General features: G+C 51.5%; 1 long non-coding RNA gene across 1 annotated transcript in view; it reads right to left on the bottom strand.

Moving 5' to 3' along the window:
- Positions 1-21,358, bottom strand: part of LOC145536423 (uncharacterized) — a 111,442-nt gene that overhangs the window by 77,699 nt on the left and 12,385 nt on the right. The window contains exons 7-17 of the long non-coding RNA XR_014075838.1: positions 20,373-20,488; positions 18,450-18,565; positions 16,527-16,642; positions 14,604-14,719; positions 12,681-12,796; positions 10,758-10,873; positions 8,836-8,951; positions 6,913-7,028; positions 4,990-5,105; positions 3,067-3,182; positions 1,144-1,332 (exon numbers count right to left, since the gene is read on the bottom strand). This is a non-coding gene — a long non-coding RNA (uncharacterized LOC145536423). The remainder of the gene's footprint in view (positions 1-1,143; positions 1,333-3,066; positions 3,183-4,989; positions 5,106-6,912; positions 7,029-8,835; positions 8,952-10,757; positions 10,874-12,680; positions 12,797-14,603; positions 14,720-16,526; positions 16,643-18,449; positions 18,566-20,372; positions 20,489-21,358) is intronic.

The raw sequence follows: 21,358 nt of genomic DNA, 5'->3' as shown, positions 1-21,358 counted from the left end.
TTCGTGAATCATCCAGGTAATTCTGATCCTAACCCTCATCAGTAACAACAAAGTGACAGAATCCATCACTTCCCGGTCTCCCCAGGAGGCAGCGGCCAGGCCACTCGCCTCAGAGTCCCAGAGACTGCTGTGGACGTGGACCCAGAGTTGGACGGCTCCTCTGGATGCCCTTTTCCCTATGGTCTTCCAGCCCAGGAGAGCCCCCGAAAGAGGACACGGGTCTTTCCCCAACATTCCAGTAGAGCCAACCCAGCTGGCAGAGTTTGGAAGGTGTTTTTCGCTACCATGGGCCTTTCTGAACACGCAAATGGCGGAGGGAGGCGCCCAGCTCCAGAGGGTGGCTGGCATTTCTGGAGCAACACTGCCAGCAAGCGGAACCATTTTGAGCAAGGCGTGCAGGCCTTTCCTGCGGATCCTGCTGGGGGAAGGCCTGTGAAGAGAGGCCCTGGGGAGTGAGGGTTTCGAGCACTCAGAAGATCCTGGGCGAACCTGACTGCCTGGCACCTCACCAGAGCCGGTGTGGGAGCAACAGGTAGTGCTGTTTGGGGCCGGGCTCGCCCACCAAGGAGCCCCTGGCTGTCAAGCCCTCGGGGGCGTGCTGTCGGTGACGGCATGTTCAGGAACAAGGCGCTGAAGCTCCTGCCGCCGGCCACCTGGCCCATCCTGCAGGAAGGCTACTTTGGTAGGTTTAGAAGGACTCAGGTTGCTGAACTAACCATGCCTTTGCTCAGTCTCAGCATTAAGGATGGACCTCCATGGAACCAGTATAAACTGCACTAAAATGCTTCAGAAAATCATCTTTCTGACCTGCAAAGGAGGAAAACACAAAGTACACCTGGGAGTTCGCTTCCACACCCATCAGATGTGTGACATCGGCTCCAGGAAAATAATGGCCCTTGCCGGGCTTGAGTTTAAATGCAATTCGGGCACCTTTCAACTTGCAAAGGGTTGGTAGTTGAAGCAAACAGGGAAAACGTTTCTGATCAGTACGATGATACAACTATGGCGACGAAGTATGCCTGAACACGCTACTAACCAGACAGTAACCCGAGAAGTTCAGTGAGAGACCTGCCCTGAGAGAGGTGCCTACTGTTCAGAAGCGGGTAACGGAACCAAAGCACAACTGAGGGCTGTGTTACGTACCTATGAGACGTCTGAAATCACTGTCTGCTCTTCGTCTGTGCCTCAACGCTTGCTCCACACCAGGGCAACATATGAGCCCTTGATCACTCTCTTTCATTATTTTAGCAAACCGTGACATGAAGAGGAAAGAAAATACCGTTGAATACCTTTGCCGCAGATGCAGATCAATATCCTTCAGGAAGAATTCGGCTTGAAAACGATAAGTAACCAACGAAAACAAAAAACACACCAGTCACCACAAAGTCCCATTAAGAGAAAACAAACCAAAACACCCGATCAAACCACACTACCTACCCCTAGGAGAAGTCAGCATAAATGTCTAGATGGTCTGGACCTTATACTGCAAACCCACTGTGATGTAACTCACTGTAACCATTTAGACTCAGTGTTGTGGACTGAGGCTGCGGTCTAACATACCGATGCCCTTTTCTGCTCACCTACACTACCGGCCCTGAGGTTTCCGAAAAGAATAACCTGTTAGCCCTGCATGCACAGATACACAAACGTTCTCCCGCTCAGCACTTAATTGATTCTCATGAGGGATGAGTGTCCTGGCAGAAGGGACACATGACATAAGACTAGGGTTTGTTCAGCACACTCAGTCACCTAGCTAGAAACAAGTTACCAAAGTGGACGGAGCCACTTAAGTAAGAGTGCTCTGTGGGGACCAATGTCTACACCTATTGCAAAAGGACCCATTATGACAGGAGCACACACTACGATGCACGGCTAGAACCTGGATGTAGTCCACGTGGCAAGGGTTTTCAACCAAACCCTAATTCGTGAATCATCCAGGTAATTCTGATCCTAACCCTCATCAGTAACAACAAAGTGACAGAATCCATCACTTCCCGGTCTCCCCAGGAGGCAGCGGCCAGGCCACTCGCCTCAGAGTCCCAGAGACTGCTGTGGACGTGGACCCAGAGTTGGACGGCTCCTCTGGATGCCCTTTTCCCTATGGTCTTCCAGCCCAGGAGAGCCCCCGAAAGACGACACGGGTCTTTCCCCAACATTCCAGTGGAGCCAACCCAGCTGGCAGAGTTTGGAAGGTGTTTTTGGCTACCATGGGCCTTTCTGAACACGCAAAGGGCGGAGGGAGGCGCCCAGCTCCAGAGGGTGGCTGGCATTTCTGGAGCAACACTGCCAGCAAGCGGAACCATTTTGAGCAAGGCGTGCAGGCCCTTCCTGCGGATCCTGCTGGGGGAAGGCCTGTGAAGAGAGGCCCTGGGGAGTGAGGGTTTCGAGCACTCAGAAGATCCTGGGCGAACCTGACTGCCTGGCACCTCACCAGAGCCGGTGTGGGAGCAACAGGTAGTGCTGTTTGGGGCCGGGCTCGCCCACCAAGGAGCCCCTGGCTGTCAAGCCCTCGGGGGCGTGCTGTCGGTGGCGGCCATGTTCAGGAACAAGGCGCTGAAGTTCCTGCCGCCGGACACCTGGCCCATCCTGCAGGAAGGCTACTTCGGTAGGTTTAGAAGGACTCAGGTTGCGGAACTAACCATGCCTTTGTTCAGTCTCAACATTAAGGACGGACCTCCATGGAACCAGTATAAACTGCACTAAAATACTTCAGAAAATCATCTTTCTGACCTGCAAAGGAGGAAAACACAAAGTACACCTGGGAGTTCGCTTCCACACCCATCAGATGTGTGACATCGGCTCCAGGAAAATAATGGCCCTTGCCGGGCTTGAGTTTAAATGGAATTCGGGCACCTTTCAACTTGCAAATGGTTGGTAGTTGAAGCAAACAGGGAAAACGTTTCTGATCATTACGATGATACAACTATGGCGACGAAGTATGTCTGAACACGCTACTAACCAGACAGTAACCCGAGAAGTTCAGTGAGAGACCTGCCCTGAGAGAGGTGCCTACTGTTCAGAAGCGGGTAACGGAACCAAAGCACAACTGAGGGCTGTGTTACGTACCTATGAGACGTCTGAAATCAGTGTCTGCTCTTCGTCTGTGCCTCAACGCTGGCTCCACACCAAGGCAACATATGAGCCGTTGATCACTCTCTTTCATTATTTTAGCAAACCGCGACCTGAAAAGGAAAGAAAATACCGTTGAATACCTTTGCCACAGATGCAGATCAATATCCTTCAGGAAGAATTCGGCTTGAAAACGATAAGTAACCAACGAAAACAAAAAACACACCAGTCACCACAAAGTCCCATTTGGAGAAAACAAACCAAAACACCCGATCAAACCACACTACCTACCCCTAGGAGAAGTCAGCATAAATGTCTAGATGGTCTGGACCTTATACTGCAAACCCACTGTGATGTAACTCACTGTAACCATTTAGACTCAGTGTTGTGGACTGAGGCTGCGGTCTAACATACCGATGCCCTTTTCTGCTCACCTACACTACCGGCCCTGAGGTTTCCGAAAAGAATAACCTGTTAGCCCTGCATGCACAGATACACAAACGTTCTCCCGCGCAGCCCTTAATTGATTCCCATGAGGGATGAGTGTCCTGGCAGAAGGGACACATGACATAAGTCTAGGGTTTGTTCAGCACACTCAGTCACCTAGCTAGAAACAAGTTACCAAAGTGGACGGAGCCACTTAAGTAAGAGTGCTCTGTGGGGACCAATGTCTACACCTATTGCAAAAGGACCCATTATGACAGGAGCACACACTACGATGCACGGCTAGAACCTGGATGTAGTCCACGTGGCAAGGGTTTTCAACCAAACCCTAATTCGTGAATCATCCAGGTAATTCTGATCCTAACCCTCATCAGTAACAACAAAGTGACAGAATCCATCACTTCCCGGTCTCCCCAGGAGGCAGCGGCCAGGCCACTCGCCTCAGAGTCCCAGAGACTGCTGTGGACGTGGACCCAGAGTTGGACGGCTCCTCTGGATGCCCTTTTCCCTATGGTCTTCCAGCCCAGGAGAGCCCCCGAAAGACGACACGGGTCTTTCCCCAACATTCCAGTGGAGCCAACCCAGCTGGCAGAGTTTGGAAGGTGTTTTTGGCTACCATGGGCCTTTCTGAACACGCAAAGGGCGGAGGGAGGCGCCCAGCTCCAGAGGGTGGCTGGCATTTCTGGAGCAACACTGCCAGCAAGCGGAACCATTTTGAGCAAGGCGTGCAGGCCCTTCCTGCGGATCCTGCTGGGGGAAGGCCTGTGAAGAGAGGCCCTGGGGAGTGAGGGTTTCGAGCACTCAGAAGATCCTGGGCGAACCTGACTGCCTGGCACCTCACGAGAGCCGGTGTGGGAGCAACAGGTAGTGCTGTTTGGGGCCGGGCTCGCCCACCAAGGAGCCCCTGGCTGTCAAGCCCTCGGGGGCGTGCTGTCGGTGGCGGCCATGTTCAGGAACAAGGCGCTGAAGTTCCTGCCGCCGGACACCTGGCCCATCCTGCAGGAAGGCTACTTCGGTAGGTTTAGAAGGACTCAGGTTGCGGAACTAACCATGCCTTTGTTCAGTCTCAACATTAAGGACGGACCTCCATGGAACCAGTATAAACTGCACTAAAATACTTCAGAAAATCATCTTTCTGACCTGCAAAGGAGGAAAACACAAAGTACACCTGGGAGTTCGCTTCCACACCCATCAGATGTGTGACATCGGCTCCAGGAAAATAATGGCCCTTGCCGGGCTTGAGTTTAAATGGAATTCGGGCACCTTTGAACTTGCAAATGGTTGGTAGTTGAAGCAAACAGGGAAAACGTTTCTGATCATTACGATGATACAACTATGGCGACGAAGTATGTCTGAACACGCTACTAACCAGACAGTAACCCGAGAAGTTCAGTGAGAGACCTGCCCTGAGAGAGGTGCCTACTGTTCAGAAGCGGGTAACGGAACCAAAGCACAACTGAGGGCTGTGTTACGTACCTATGAGACGTCTGAAATCAGTGTCTGCTCTTCGTCTGTGCCTCAACGCTGGCTCCACACCAAGGCAACATATGAGCCGTTGATCACTCTCTTTCATTATTTTAGCAAACCGCGACCTGAAAAGGAAAGAAAATACCGTTGAATACCTTTGCCACAGATGCAGATCAATATCCTTCAGGAAGAATTCGGCTTGAAAACGATAAGTAACCAACGAAAACAAAAAACACACCAGTCACCACAAAGTCCCATTTGGAGAAAACAAACCAAAACACCCGATCAAACCACACTACCTACCCCTAGGAGAAGTCAGCATAAATGTCTAGATGGTCTGGACCTTATACTGCAAACCCACTGTGATGTAACTCACTGTAACCATTTAGACTCAGTGTTGTGGACTGAGGCTGCGGTCTAACATACCGATGCCCTTTTCTGCTCACCTACACTACCGGCCCTGAGGTTTCCGAAAAGAATAACCTGTTAGCCCTGCATGCACAGATACACAAACGTTCTCCCGCTCAGCCCTTAATTGATTCCCATGAGGGATGAGTGTCCTGGCAGAAGGGACACATGACATAAGTCTAGGGTTTGTTCAGCACACTCAGTCACCTAGCTAGAAACAAGTTACCAAAGTGGACGGAGCCACTTAAGTAAGAGTGCTCTGTGGGGACCAATGTCTACACCTATTGCAAAAGGACCCATTATGACAGGAGCACACACTACGATGCACGGCTAGAACCTGGATGTAGTCCACGTGGCAAGGGTTTTCAACCAAACCCTAATTCGTGAATCATCCAGGTAATTCTGATCCTAACCCTCATCAGTAACAACAAAGTGACAGAATCCATCACTTCCCGGTCTCCCCAGGAGGCAGCGGCCAGGCCACTCGCCTCAGAGTCCCAGAGACTGCTGTGGACGTGGACCCAGAGTTGGACGGCTCCTCTGGATGCCCTTTTCCCTATGGTCTTCCAGCCCAGGAGAGCCCCCGAAAGACGACACGGGTCTTTCCCCAACATTCCAGTGGAGCCAACCCAGCTGGCAGAGTTTGAAAAGTGTTTTTGGCTACCATGGGCCTTTCTGAACACGCAAAGGGCGGAGGGAGGCGCCCAGCTCCAGAGGGTGGCTGGCATTTCTGGAGCAACACTGCCAGCAAGCGGAACCATTTTGAGCAAGGCGTGCAGGCCCTTCCAGCGGATCCTGCTGGGGGAAGGCCTGTGAAGAGAGGCCCTGGGGAGTGAGGGTTTCGAGCACTCAGAAGATCCTGGGCGAACCTGACTGCCTGGCACCTCACCAGAGCCGGTGTGGGAGCAACAGGTAGTGCTGTTTGGGGCCGGGCTCGCCCACCAAGGAGCCCCTGGCTGTCAAGCCCTCGGGGGCGTGCTGTCGGTGGCGGCCATGTTCAGGTACAAGGCCCTGAAGCTCCTGCCGCCGGACACCTGGCCCATCCTGCAGGAAGGCTACTTCGGTAGGTTTAGAAGGACTCAGGTTGCGGAACTAACCATGCCTTTGTTCAGTCTCAGCATTAAGGACGGACCTCCATGGAACCAGTATAAACTGCACTAAAATACTTCAGAAAATCATCTTTCTGACCTGCAAAGGAGGAAAACACAAAGTACACCTGGGAGTTCGCTTCCACACCCATCAGATGTGTGACATCGGCTCCAGGAAAATAATGGCCCTTCCCGGGCTTGAGTTTAAATGGAATTCGGGCACCTTTGAACTTGCAAATGGTTGGTAGTTGAAGCAAACAGGGAAAACGTTTCTGATCATTACGATGATACAACTATGGCGACGAAGTATGCCTGAACACGCTACTAACCAGACAGTAACCCGAGAAGTTCAGTGAGAGACCAGCCCTGAGAGAGGTGCCTACTGTTGAGAAGCGGGTAACGGAACCAAAGCACAACTGAGGGCTGTGTTACGTACCTATGAGACGTCTGAAATCAGTGTCTGCTCTTCGTCTATGCCTCAACGCTGGCTCCACACAAAGGCAACATATGAGCCGTTGATCACTCTCTTTCATTATTTTAGCAAACCGCGACCTGAAGAGGAAAGAAAATACCGTTGAATACCTTTGCCACAGATGCAGATCAATATCCTTCAGGAAGAATTCGGCTTGAAAACGATAAGTAACGAACGAAAAGAAAAAACACACCAGTCACCACAAAGTCCCATTAAGAGAAAACAAACCAAAACACCCGATCAAACCACACTACCTATCCCTAGGAGAAGTCAGCATAAATGTCTAGATGGTCTGGACCTTATACTGCAAACCCACTGTGATGTAACTCACTGTAACCATTTAGACTCAGTGTTGTGGACTGAGGCTGCGGTCTAACATACCGATGCCCTTTTCTGCTCACCTACACTACCGGCCCTGAGGTTTCCGAAAAGAATAACCTGTTAGCCCTGCATGCACAGATACACAAACGTTCTCCCACTCAGCACTTAATTGATTCCCATGAGGGATGAGTGTCCTGGCAGAAGGGACACATGACATAAGTCTAGGGTTTGTTCAGCACACTCAGTCACCTAGCTAGAAACAAGTTACCAAAGTGGACGGAGCCACTTAAGTAAGAGTGCTCTGTGGGGACCAATGTCTACACCTATTGCAAAAGGACCCATTATGACAGGAGCACACACTACGATGCACGGCTAGAACCTGGATGTATTCCACGAGGCAAGGGTTTTCAACCAAACCCTAATTCGTGAATCATCCAGGTAATTCTGATCCTAACCCTCATCAGTAACAACAAAGTGACAGAATCCATCACTTCCCGGTCTCCCCAGGAGGCAGCGGCCAGGCCACTCGCCTCAGAGTCCCAGAGACTGCTGTGGACGTGGACCCAGAGTTGGACGGCTCCTCTGGATGCCCTTTTCCCTATGGTCTTCCAGCCCAGGAGAGCCCCCGAAAGAGGACACGGGTCTTTCCCCAACATTCCAGTGGAGCCAACCCAGCTGGCAGAGTTTGGAAGGTGTTTTTGGCTACCATGGGCCTTTCTGAACACGCAAAGGGCGGAGGGAGGCGCCCAGCTCCAGAGGGTGGCTGGCATTTCTGGAGCAACACTGCCAGCAAGCGGAACCATTTTGAGCAAGGCGTGCAGGCCCTTCCTGCGGATCCTGCTGGGGGAAGGCCTGTGAAGAGAGGCCCTGGGGAGTGAGGGTTTCGAGCACTCAGAAGATCCTGGGCGAACCTGACTGCCTGGCACCTCACCAGAGCCGGTGTGGGAGCAACAGGTAGTGCTGTTTGGGGCCGGGCTCGCCCACCAAGGAGCCCCTGGCTGTCAAGCCCTCGGGGGCGTGCTGTCGGTGGCGGCCATGTTCAGGAACAAGGCGCTGAATCTCCTGCCGCCGGCCACCTGGCCCATCCTGCAGGAAGGCTACTTTGGTAGGTTTAGAAGGACTCAGGTTGCTGAACTAACCATGCCTTTGCTCAGTCTCAGCATTAAGGACGGACCTCCATGGAACCAGTATAAACTGCACTAAAATACTTCAGAAAATCATCTTTCTGACCTGCAAAGGAGGAAAACACAAAGTACACCTGGGAGTTCGCTTCCACACCCATCAGATGTGTGACATCGGCTCCAGGAAAATAATGGCCCTTGCCGGGCTTGAGTTTAAATGGAATTCGGGCACCTTTGAACTTGCAAAGGGTTGGTAGTTGAAGCAAACAGGGAAAACGTTTCTGATCATTACGATGATACAACTATGCCGACCAAGTATGCCTGAACACGCTACTAACCAGACAGTAACCCGAGAAGTTCAGTGAGAGACCTGCCCTGAGAGAGGTGCCTACTGTTCAGAAGCGGGTAACGGAACCAAAGCACAACTGAGGGCTGTGTTACGTACCTATGAGACGTCTGAAATCAGTGTCTGCTCTTCGTCTGTGCCTCAACGCTGGCTCCACACCAAGGCAACATATGAGCCGTTGATCACTCTCTTTCATTATTTTAGCAAACCGCGACCTGAAAAGGAAAGAAAATACCGTTGAATACCTTTGCCACAGATGCAGATCAATATCCTTCAGGAAGAATTCGGCTTGAAAACGATAAGTAACCAACGAAAACAAAAAACACACCAGTCACCACAAAGTCCCATTAAGAGAAAACAAACCAAAACACCCCATCAAACCACACTACCTACCCCTAGGAGAAGTCAGCATAAATGTCTAGATGGTCTGGACCTTATACTGCAAACCCACTGTGATGTAACTCACTGTAACCATTTAGACTCAGTGTTGTGGACTGAGGCTGCGGTCTAACATACCGATGCCCTTTTCTGCTCACCTACACTACCGGCCCTGAGGTTTCCGAAAAGAATAACCTGTTAGCCCTGCATGCACAGATACACAAACGTTCTCCCGCTCAGCACTTAATTGATTCGCATGAGGGATGAGTGTCCTGGCAGAAGGGACACATGACATAAGACTAGGGTTTGTTCAGCACACTCAGTCACCTAGCTAGAAACAAGTTACCAAAGTGGACGGAGCCACTTAAGTAAGAGTGCTCTGTGGGGACCAATGTCTACACCTATTGCAAAAGGACCCATTATGACAGGAGCACACACTACGATGCACGGCTAGAACCTGGATGTAGTCCACGTGGCAAGGGTTTTCAACCAAACCCTAATTCGTGAATCATCCAGGTAATTCTGATCCTAACCCTCATCAGTAACAACAAAGTGACAGAATCCATCACTTCCCGGTCTCCCCAGGAGGCAGCGGCCAGGCCACTCGCCTCAGAGTCCCAGAGACTGCTGTGGACGTGGACCCAGAGTTGGACGGCTCCTCTGGATGCCCTTTTCCCTATGGTCTTCCAGCCCAGGAGAGCCCCCGAAAGAGGACACGGGTCTTTCCCCAACATTCCAGTGGAGCCAACCCAGCTGGCAGAGTTTGGAAAGTGTTTTTGGCTACCATGGGCCTTTCTGAACACGCAAAGGGCGGAGGGAGGCGCCCAGCTCCAGAGGGTGGCTGGCATTTCTGGAGCAACACTGCCAGCAAGCGGAACCATTTTGAGCAAGGCGTGCAGGCCTTTCCTGCGGATCCTGCTGGGGGAAGGCCTGTGAAGAGAGGCCCTGGGGAGTGAGGGTTTCGAGCACTCAGAAGATCCTGGGCGAACCTGACTGCCTGGCACCTCACGAGAGCCGGTGTGGGAGCAACAGGTAGTGCTGTTTGGGGCCGGGCTCGCCCACCAAGGAGCCCCTGGCTGTCAAGCCCTCGGGGGCGTGCTGTCGGTGACGGCATGTTCAGGAACAAGGCGCTGAATCTCCTGCCGCCGGCCACCAGGCCCATCCTGCAGGAAGGCTACTTTGGTAGGTTTAGAAGGACTCAGGTTGCTGAACTAACCATGCCTTTGCTCAGTCTCAGCATTAAGGATGGACCTCCATGGAACCAGTATAAACTGCACTAAAATACTTCAGAAAATCATCTTTCTGACCTGCAAAGGAGGAAAACACAAAGTACACCTGGGAGTTCGCTTCCACACCCATCAGATGTGTGACATCGGCTCCAGGAAAATAATGGCCCTTGCCGGGCTTGAGTTTAAATGGAATTCGGGCACCTTTGAACTTGCAAAGGGTTGGTAGTTGAAGCAAACAGGGAAAACGTTTCTGATCATTACGATGATACAACTATGGCGACGAAGTATGCCTGAACACGCTACTAACCAGACAGTAACCCGAGAAGTTCAGTGAGAGACCTGCCCTGAGAGAGGTGCCTACTGTTCAGAAGCGGGTAACGGAACCAAAGCACAACTGAGGGCTGTGTTACGTACCTATGAGACGTCTGAAATCAGTGTCTGCTCTTCGTCTGTGCCTCAACGCTTGCTCCACACCAGGGCAACATATGAGCCGTTGATCACTCTCTTTCATTATTTTAGCAAACCGTGACCTGAAGAGGAAAGAAAATACCGTTGAATACCTTTGCCACAGATGCAGATCAATATCCGTCAGGAAGAATTCGGCTTGAAAACGATAAGTAACCAACGAAAACAAAAAACACACCAGTCACCACAAAGTCCCATTAAGAGAAAACAAACCAAAACACCCGATCAAACCACACTACCTACCCCTAGGAGAAGTCAGCATAAATGTCTAGATGGTCTGGACCTTATACTGCAAACCCACTGTGATGTAACTCACTGTAACCATTTAGACTCAGTGTTGTGGACTGAGGCTGCGGTCTAACATACCGATGCCCTTTTCTGCTCACCTACACTACCGGCCCTGAGGTTTCCGAAAAGAATAACCTGTTAGCCCTGCATGCACAGATACACAAACGTTCTCCCGCTCAGCACTTAATTGATTCCCATGAGGGATGAGTGTCCTGGCAGAAGGGACACATGACATAAGACTAGGGTTTGTTCAGCACACTCAGTCACCTAGCTAGAAACAAGTTACCAAAGTGGACGGAGCCACTTAAGTAAGAGTGCTCTGTGGGGACCAATGTCTACACCTATTGCAAAAGGACCCATTATGACAGGAGCACACACTAAGATGCACGGCTAGAACCTGGATGTATTCCACGTGGCAAGGGTTTTCAACCAAACCCTAATTCGTGAATCATCCAGGTAATTCTGATCCTAGCCCTCATCAGTAACAACAAAGTGACAGAATCCATCACTTCCCGGTCTCCCCAGGAGGCAGCGGCCAGGCCACTCGCCTCAGAGTCCCAGAGACTGCTGTGGACGTGGACCCAGAGTTGGACGGCTCTTCTGGATGCCCTTTTCCCTATGGTCTTCCAGCCCAGGAGAGCCCCCGAAAGATGACACGGGTCTTTCCCCAACATTCCAGTGGAGCCAACCCAGCTGGCAGAGTTTGGAAGGTGTTTTTGGCTACCATGGGCCTTTCTGAACACGCAAAGGGCGGAGGGAGGCGCCCAGCTCCAGAGGGTGGCTGGCATTTCTGGAGCAACACTGCCAGCAAGCGGAACCATTTTGAGCAAGGCGTGCAGGCCCTTCCTGCGGATCCTGCTGGGGGAAGGCCTGTGAAGAGAGGCCCTGGGGAGTGAGGGTTTCGAGCACTCAGAAGATCCTGGGCGAACCTGACTGCCTGGCACCTCACGAGAGCCGGTGTGGGAGCAACAGGTAGTGCTGTTTGGGGCCGGGCTCGCCCACCAAGGAGCCCCTGGCTGTCAAGCCCTCGGGGGCGTGCTGTCGGTGGCGGCCATGTTCAGGAACAAGGCGCTGAAGTTCCTGCCGCCGGACACCTGGCCCATCCTGCAGGAAGGCTACTTCGGTAGGTTTAGAAGGACTCAGGTTGCGGAACTAACCATGCCTTTGTTCAGTCTCAGCATTAAGGACGGACCTCCATGGAACCAGTATAAACTGCACTAAAATACTTCATAAAATCATCTTTCTGACCTGCAAAGGAGGAAAACACAAAGTACACCTGGGAGTACGCTTCCACACCCATCAGATGTGTGACATCAGCTCCAGGAAAATAATGGCCCTTGCCGGGCTTGAGTTTAAATGGAATTCGGGCACCTTTCAACTTGCAAATGGTTGGTAGTTGAAGCAAACAGGGAAAACGTTTCTGATCATTACGATGATACAACTATGGCGACGAAGTATGCCTGAACACGCTACTAACCAGACAGTAACCCGAGAAGTTCAGTGAGAGACCTGCCCTGAGAGAGGTGCCTACTGTTCAGAAGCGGGTAACGGAACCAAAGCACAACTGAGGGCTGTGTTACGTACCTATGAGACGTCTGAAATCAGTGTCTGCTCTTCGTCTATGCCTCAACGCTGGCTCCACACGAAGGCAACATATGAGCCGTTGATCACTCTCTTTCATTATTTTAGCAAACCGCGACCTGAAGAGGAAAGAAAATACCGTTGAATACCTTTGCCACAGATGCAGATCAATATCCTTCAGGAAGAATTCGGCTTGAAAACGATAAGTAACCAACGAAAACAAAAAACACACCAGTCACCACAAAGTCCCATTAGGAGAAAACAAACCAAAACACCCGATCAAACCACACTACCTACCCCTAGGAGAAGTCAGCATAAATGTCTAGATGGTCTGGACCTTATACTGCAAACCCACTGTGATGTAACTCACTGTAACCATTTAGACTCAGTGTTGTGGACTGAGGCTGCGGTCTAACATACCGATGCCCTTTTCTGCTCACCTACACTACCGGCCCTGAGGTTTCCGAAAAGAATAACCTGTTAGCCCTGCATGCACAGATACACAAACGTTCTCCCGCTCAGCACTTAATTGATTCCCATGAGGGATGAGTGTCCTGGGAGAAGGGACACATGACATAAGTCTAGGGTTTGTTCAGCACACTCAGTCACCTAGCTAGAAACAAGTTACCAAAGTGGACGGAGCCACTTAAGTAAGAGTGCTCTGTGGGGACCAATGTCTACACCTATTGCAAAAGGACCCATTATGACAGGAGCACACACTACGATGCACGGCTAGAACCTGGATGTAGTCCACGTGGCAAGGGTTTTCAACCAAACCCTAATTCGTGAATCATCCAGGTAATTCTGATCCTAACCCTCATCAGTAACAACAAAGTGACAGAATCCATCACTTCCCGGTCTCCCCAGGAGGCAGCGGCCAGGCCACTCGCCTCAGAGTCCCAGAGACTGCTGTGGACGTGGACCCAGAGTTGGACGGCTCCTCTGGATGCCCTTTTCCCTATGGTCTTCCAGCCCAGGAGAGCCCCCGAAAGAGGACACGGGTCTTTCCCCAACATTCCAGTGGAGCCAACCCAGCTGGCAGAGTTTGGAAGGTGTTTTTGGCTACCATGGGCCTTTCTGAACACGCAAAGGGCGGAGGGAGGCACCCAGCTCCAGAGGGTGGCTGGCATTTCTGGAGCAACACTGCCAGCAAGCGGAACCATTTTGAGCAAGGCGTGCAGGCCCTTCCTGCGGATCCTGCTGGGGGAAGGCCTGTGAAGAGAGGCCCTGGGGAGTGAGGGTTTCGAGCACTCAGAAGATCCTGGGCGAACCTGACTGCCTGGCACCTCACCAGAGCCGGTGTGGGAGCAACAGGTAGTGCTGTTTGGGGCCGGGCTCGCCCACCAAGGAGCCCCTGGCTGTCAAGCCCTCGGGGGCGTGCTGTCGGTGGCGGCCATGTTCAGGAACAAGGCGCTGAAGCTCCTGCCGCCGGACACCTGGCCCATCCTGCAGGAAGGCTACTTCGGTAGGTTTAGAAGGACTCAGGTTGCTGAACTAACCATGCCTTTGTTCAGTCTCAGCATTAAGGACGGACCTCCATGGAACCAGTATAAACTGCACTAAAATACTTCAGAAAATCATCTTTCTGACCTGCAAAGGAGGAGAACACAAAGTACACCTGGGAGTTCGCTTCCACACCCATCAGATGTGTGACATCGGCTCCAGGAAAATAATGGCCCTTGCCGGGCTTGAGTTTAAATGGAATTCGGGCACCTTTGAACTTGCAAATGGTTGGTAGTTGAAGCAAACAGGGAAAACGTTTCTGATCATTACGATGATACAACTATGGCGACGAAGTATGTCTGAACACGCTACTAACCAGAGAGTAACCCGAGAAGTTCAGTGAGAGACCTGCCCTGAGAGAGGTGCCTACTGTTCAGAAGCGGGTAACGGAACCAAAGGACAACTGAGGGCTGTGTTACGTACCTATGAGACGTCTGAAATCAGTGTCTGCTCTTCGTCTGTGCCTCAACGCTGGCTCCACACCAAGGCAAAATAAGAGCCGTTGATCACTCTCTTTCATTATTTTAGCAAACCGCGACCTGAAAAGGAAAGAAAATACCGTTGAATACCTTTGCCACAGATGCAGATCAATATCCTTCAGGAAGAATTCGGCTTGAAAACGATAAGTAACCAACGAAAACAAAAAACACACCAGTCACCACAAAGTCCCATTTGGAGAAAACAAACCAAAACACCCGATCAAACCACACTACCTACCCCTAGGAGAAGTCAGCATAAATGTCTAGATGGTCTGGACCTTATACTGCAAACCCACTGTGATGTAACTCACTGTAACCATTTAGACTCAGTGTTGTGGACTGAGGCTGCGGTCTAACATACCGATGCCCTTTTCTGCTCACCTACACTACCGGCCCTGAGGTTTCCGAAAAGAATAACCTGTTAGCCCTGCATGCACAGATACACAAACGTTCTCCCGCTCAGCACTTAATTGATTCCCATGAGGGATGAGTGTCCTGGCAGAAGGGACACATGACATAAGTCTAGGGTTTGTTCAGCACACTCAGTCACCTAGCTAGAAACAAGTTACCAAAGTGGACGGAGCCACTTAAGTAAGAGTGCTCTGTGGGGACCAATGTCTACACCTATTGCAAAAGGACCCATTATGACAGGAGCACACACTACGATGCACGGCTAGAACCTGGATGTAGTCCACGTGGCAAGGGTTTTCAACCAAACCCTAATTCGTGAATCATCCAGGTAATTCTGATCCTAACCCTCATCAGTAACAACAAAGTGACAGAATCCATCACTTCCCGGTCTCCCCAGGAGGCAGCGGCCAGGCCACTCGCCTCAGAGTCCCAGAGACTGCTGTGGACGTGGACCCAGAGTTGGACGGCTCCTCTGGATGCCCTTTTCCCTATGGTCTTCCAGCCCAGGAGAGCCCCCGAAAGAGGACACGGGTCTTTCCCCAACATTCCAGTGGAGCCAACCCAGCTGGCAGAGTTTAGAAGGTGTTTTTGGCTATCATGGGCCTTTCTGAACACGCAAAGGGCGGAGGGAGGCGCCCAGCTCCAGAGGGTGGCTGGCATTTCTGGAGCAACACTGCCAGCAAGCGGAACCATTTTGAGCAAGGCGTGCAGGCCCTTCCAGCGGATCCTGCTGGGGGAAGGCCTGTGAAGAGAGGCCCTGGGGAGTGAGGGTTTCGAGCACTCAGAAGATCCTGGGCGAACCTGACTGCCTGGCACCTCACCAGAGCCGGTGTGGGAGCAACAGGTAGTGCTGTTTGGGGCCGGGCTCGCCCACCAAGGAGCCCCTGGCTGTCAAGCCCTCGGGGGCGTGCTGTCGGTGGCGGCCATGTTCAGGAACAAGGCGCTGAAGCTCCTGCCGCCGGACACCTGGCCCATCCTGCAGGAAGGCTACTTCGGTAGGTTTAGAAGGACTCAGGTTGCGGAACTAACCATGCCTTTGTTCAGTCTCAGCATTAAGGACGGACCTCCATGGAACCAGTATAAACTGCACTAAAATACTTCAGAAAATCATCTTTCTGACCTGCAAAGGAGGAAAACACAAAGTACACCTGGGAGTTCGCTTCCACACCCATCAGATGTGTGACATCGGCTCCAGGAAAATAATGGCCCTTGCCGGGCTTGAGTTTAAATGGAATTCGGGCACCTTTGAACTTGCAAATGGTTGGTAGTTGAAGCAAACAGGGAAAACGTTTCTGATCATTACGATGATACAACTATGCCGACCAAGTATGCCTGAACACGCTACTAACCAGACAGTAACCCGGGAAGTTCAGTGAGAGACCTGCCCTGAGAGAGGTGCCTACTGTTCAGAAGCGGGTAACGGAACCAAAGCACAACTGAGGGCTGTGTTACGTACCTATGAGACGTCTGAAATCAGTGTCTGCTCTTCGTCTATGCCTCAACGCTGGCTCCACACCAAGGCAACATATGAGCCGTTGATCACTCTCTTTCATTATTTCAGCAAACCGCGACCTGAAGAGGAAAGAAAATACCGTTGAATACCTTTGCCACAGATGCAGATCAATATCCTTCAGGAAGAATTCGGCTTGAAAACGGTAAGTAACCAACGAAAACAAAAAACACACCCGTCACCACAAAGTCCCATTAGGAGAAAACAAACCAAAACACCCGAACAAACCACACTACCTACCCCTAGGAGAAGTCAGCATAAATGTCTAGATGGTCTGGACCTTATACTGCAAACCCACTGTGATGTAACTCACTGTAACCATTTAGACTCAGTGTTGTGGACTGAGGCTGCGGTCTAACATACCGATGCCCTTTTCTGCTCACCTACACTACCGGCCCTGAGGTTTCCGAAAAGAATAACCTGTTAGCCCTGCATGTACAGATACACAAATGTTCTCCCGCTCAGCACTTAATTGATTCCCATGAGGGATGAGTGTCCTGGCAGAAGGGACACATGACATAAGTCTAGGGTTTGTTCAGCACACTCAGTCACCTAGCTAGAAACAAGTTACCAAAGTGGACGGAGCCACTTAAGTAAGAGTGCTCTGTGGGGACCAATGTCTACACCTATTGCAAAAGGACCCATTATGACAGGAGCACACACTACGATGCACGGCTAGAACCTGGATGTATTCCACGAGGCAAGGGTTTTCAACCAAACCCTAATTCGTGAATCATCCAGGTAATTCTGATCCTAACCCTCATCAGTAACAACAAAGTGACAGAATCCATCACTTCCCGGTCTCCCCAGGAGGCAGCGGCCAGGCCACTCGCCTCAGAGTCCCAGAGACTGCTGTGGACGTGGACCCAGAGTTGGACGGCTCCTCTGGATGCCCTTTTCCCTATGGTCTTCCAGCCCAGGAGAGCCCCCGAAAGAGGACATGGGTCTTTCCCCAACATTCCAGTGGAGCCAACCCAGCTGGCAGAGTTTGGAAGGTGTTTTTGGCTACCATGGGCCTTTCTGAACACGCAAAGGGCGGAGGGAGGCGCCCAGCTCCAGAGGGTGGCTGGCATTTCTGGAGCAACACTGCCAGCAAGCGGAACCATTTTGAGCAAGGCGTGCAGGCCCTTCCTGCGGATCCTGCTGGGGGAAGGCCTGTGAAGAGAGGCCCTGGGGAGTGAGGGTTTCGAGCACTCAGAAGACCCTGGGCGAACCTGACTGCCTGGCACCTCACCAGAGCCGGTGTGGGAGCAACAGGTAGTGCTGTTTGGGGCCGGGCTCGCCCACCAAGGAGCCCCTGGCTGTCAAGCCCTCGGGGGCGTGCTGTCGGTGGCGGCCATGTTCAGGAACAAGGCGCTGAAGCTCCTGCCGCCGGCCACCTGGCCCATCCTGCAGGAAGGCTACTTCGGTAGGTTTAGAAGGACTCAGGTTGCTGAACTAACCATGCCTTTGCTCAGTCTCAGCATTAAGGACGGACCTCCATGGAACCAGTATAAACTGCACTAAAATACTTCAGAAAATCATCTTTCTGACCTGCAAAGGAGGAAAACACAAAGTACACCTGGGAGTTCGCTTCCACACCCATCAGATGTGTGACATCGGCTCCAGGAAAATAATGGCCCTTGCCGGGCTTGAGTTTAAATGGAATTCGGGCACCTTTGAACTTGCAAAGGGTTGGTAGTTGAAGCAAACAGGGAAAACGTTTCTGATCATTACGATGATACAACTATGGCGACGAAGTATGCCTGAACACGCTACTAACCAGACAGTAACCCGAGAAGTTCAGTGAGAGACCTGCCCTGAGAGAGGTGCCTACTCTTCAGAAGCGGGTAACGGAACCAAAGCACAACTGAGGGCTGTGTTACGTACCTATGAGACGTCTGAAATCAGTGTCTGCTCTTCGTCTGTGCCTCAACGCTGGCTCCACACCAAGGCAACATATGAGCCGTTGATCACTCTCTTTCATTATTTTAGCAAACCGCGACCTGAAAAGGAAAGAAAATACCGTTGAATACCTTTGCCACAGATGCAGATCAATATCCTTCAGGAAGAATTCGGCTTGAAAACGATAAGTAACCAACGAAAACAAAAAACACACCAGTCACCACAAAGTCCCATTAAGAGAAAACAAACCAAAACACCCCATCAAACCACACTACCTACCCCTAGGAGAAGTCAGCATAAATGTCTAGATGGTCTGGACCTTATACTGCAAACCCACTGTGATGTAACTCACTGTAACCATTTAGACTCAGTGTTGTGGACTGAGGCTGCGGTCTAACATACCGATGCCCTTTTCTGCTCACCTACACTACTGGCCCTGAGGTTTCCGAAAAGAATAACCTGTTAGCCCTGCATGCACAGATACACAAACGTTCTCCCGCTCAGCACTTAATTGATTCCCATGAGGGATGAGTGTCCTGGCAGAAGGGACACATGACATAAGTCTAGGGTTTGTTCAGCACACTCAGTCACCTAGCTAGAAACAAGTTACCAAAGTGGACGGAGCCACTTAAGTAAGAGTGCTCTGTGGGGACCAATGTCTACACCTATTGCAAAAGGACCCATTATGACAGGAGCACACACTACGATGCACGGCTAGAACCTGGATGTAGTCCACGTGGCAAGGGTTTTCAACCAAACCCTAATTCGTGAATCATCCAGGTAATTCTGATCCTAACCCTCATCAGTAACAACAAAGTGACAGAATCCATCACTTCCCGGTCTCCCCAGGAGGCAGCGGCCAGGCCACTCGCCTCAGAGTCCCAGAGACTGCTGTGGACGTGGACCCAGAGTTGGACGGCTCCTCTGGATGCCCTTTTCCCTATGGTCTTCCAGCCCAGGAGAGCCCCCGAAAGACGACACGGGTCTTTCCCCAGCATTCCAGTGGAGCCAACCCAGCTGGCAGAGTTTGAAAAGTGTTTTTGGCTACCATGGGCCTTTCTGAACACGCAAAGGGCGGAGGGAGGCGCCCAGCTCCAGAGGGTGGCTGGCATTTCTGGAGCAACACTGCCAGCAAGCGGAACCATTTTGAGCAAGGCGTGCAGGCCCTTCCAGCGGATCCTGCTGGGGGAAGGCCTGTGAAGAGAGGCCCTGGGGAGTGAGGGTTTCGAGCACTCAGAAGATCCTGGGCGAACCTGACTGCCTGGCACCTCACCAGAGCCGGTGTGGGAGCAACAGGTAGTGCTGTTTGGGGCCGGGCTCGCCCACCAAGGAGCCCCTGGCTGTCAAGCCCTCGGGGGCGTGCTGTCGGTGGCGGCCATGTTCAGGAACAAGGCGCTGAAGCTCCTGCCGCCGGACACCTGGCCCATCCTGCAGGAAGGCTACTTGGGTAGGTTTAGAAGGACTCAGGTTGCGGAACTAACCATGCCTTTGTTCAGTCTCAGCATTAAGGACGGACCTCCATGGAACCAGTATAAACTGCACTAAAATACTTCAGAAAATCATCTTTCTGACCTGCAAAGGAGGAAAACACAAAGTACACCTGGGAGTTCGCTTCCACACCCATCAGATGTGTGACATCGGCTCCAGGAAAATAATGGCCCTTGCCGGGCTTGAGTTTAAATGGAATTCGGGCACCTTTGAACTTGCAAAGGGTTGGTAGTTGAAGCAAACAGGGAAAACGTTTCTGATCATTACGATGATACAACTATGGCGACGAAGTATGCCTGAACACGCTACTAACCAGACAGTAACCCGAGAAGTTCAGTGAGAGACCTGCCCTGAGAGAGGTGCCTACTGTTCAGAAGCGGGTAACGGAACCAAAGCACAACTGAGGGCTGTGTTACGTACCTATGAGACGTCTGAAATCAGTGTCTGCTCTTCGTCTGTGCCTCAACGCTGGCTCCACACCAAGGCAACATATGAGCCGTTGATCACTCTCTTTCATTATTTTAGCAAACCGCGACCTGAAAAGGAAAGAAAATACCGTTGAATACCTTTGCCACAGATGCAGATCAATATCCTTCAGGAAGAATTCGGCTTGAAAACGATAAGTAACCAACGAAAACAAAAAACACACCAGTCACCACAAAGTCCCATTAAGAGAAAACAAACCAAAACACCCCATCAAACCACACTACCAACCCCTAGGAGAAGTCAGCATAAATGTCTAGATGGTCTGGACCTTATACTGCAAACCCACTGTGATGTAACTTACTGTAACCATTTAGACTCAGTGTTGTGGACTGAGGCTGCGGTCTAACATACCGATGCCCTTTTCTGCTCACCTACACTACCGGCCCTGAGGTTTCCGAAAAGAATAACCTGTTAGCCCTGCATGCACAGATACACAAACGTTCTCCCGCTCAGCACTTAATTGATTCGCATGAGGGATGAGTGTCCTGGCAGAAGGGACACATGACATAAGACTAGGGTTTGTTCAGCACACTCAGTCACCTAGCTAGAAACAAGTTACCAAAGTGGACGGAGCCACTTAAGTAAGAGTGCTCTGTGGGGACCAATGTCTACACCTATTGCAAAAGGACCCATTATGACAGGAGCACACACTACGATGCACGGCTAGAACCTGGATGTATTCCACATGGCAAGGGTTTTCAACCAAACCCTAATTCGTGAATCATCCAGGTAATTCTGATCCTAACCCTCATCAGTAACAACAAAGTGACAGAATCCATCACTTCCCGGTCTCCCCAAGAGGCAGCGGCCAGGCCACTCGCCTCAGAGTCCCAGAGACTGCTGTGGACGTGGACCCAGAGTTGGACGGCTCCTCTGGATGCCCTTTTCCCTATGGTCTTCCAGCCCAGGAGAGCCCCCGA

Source organism: Giraffa tippelskirchi, chromosome X, assembly GCF_054371585.1.
Source record: "Giraffa tippelskirchi isolate mGirTip1 chromosome X, T2T-mGirTip1v1.2.pri, whole genome shotgun sequence".
NCBI lineage: Eukaryota > Metazoa > Chordata > Mammalia > Artiodactyla > Giraffidae > Giraffa > Giraffa tippelskirchi.
The sequence above is the reverse complement of the archived record's forward strand: the minus strand, read 5'-3'. Positions and strand labels throughout refer to the sequence as shown.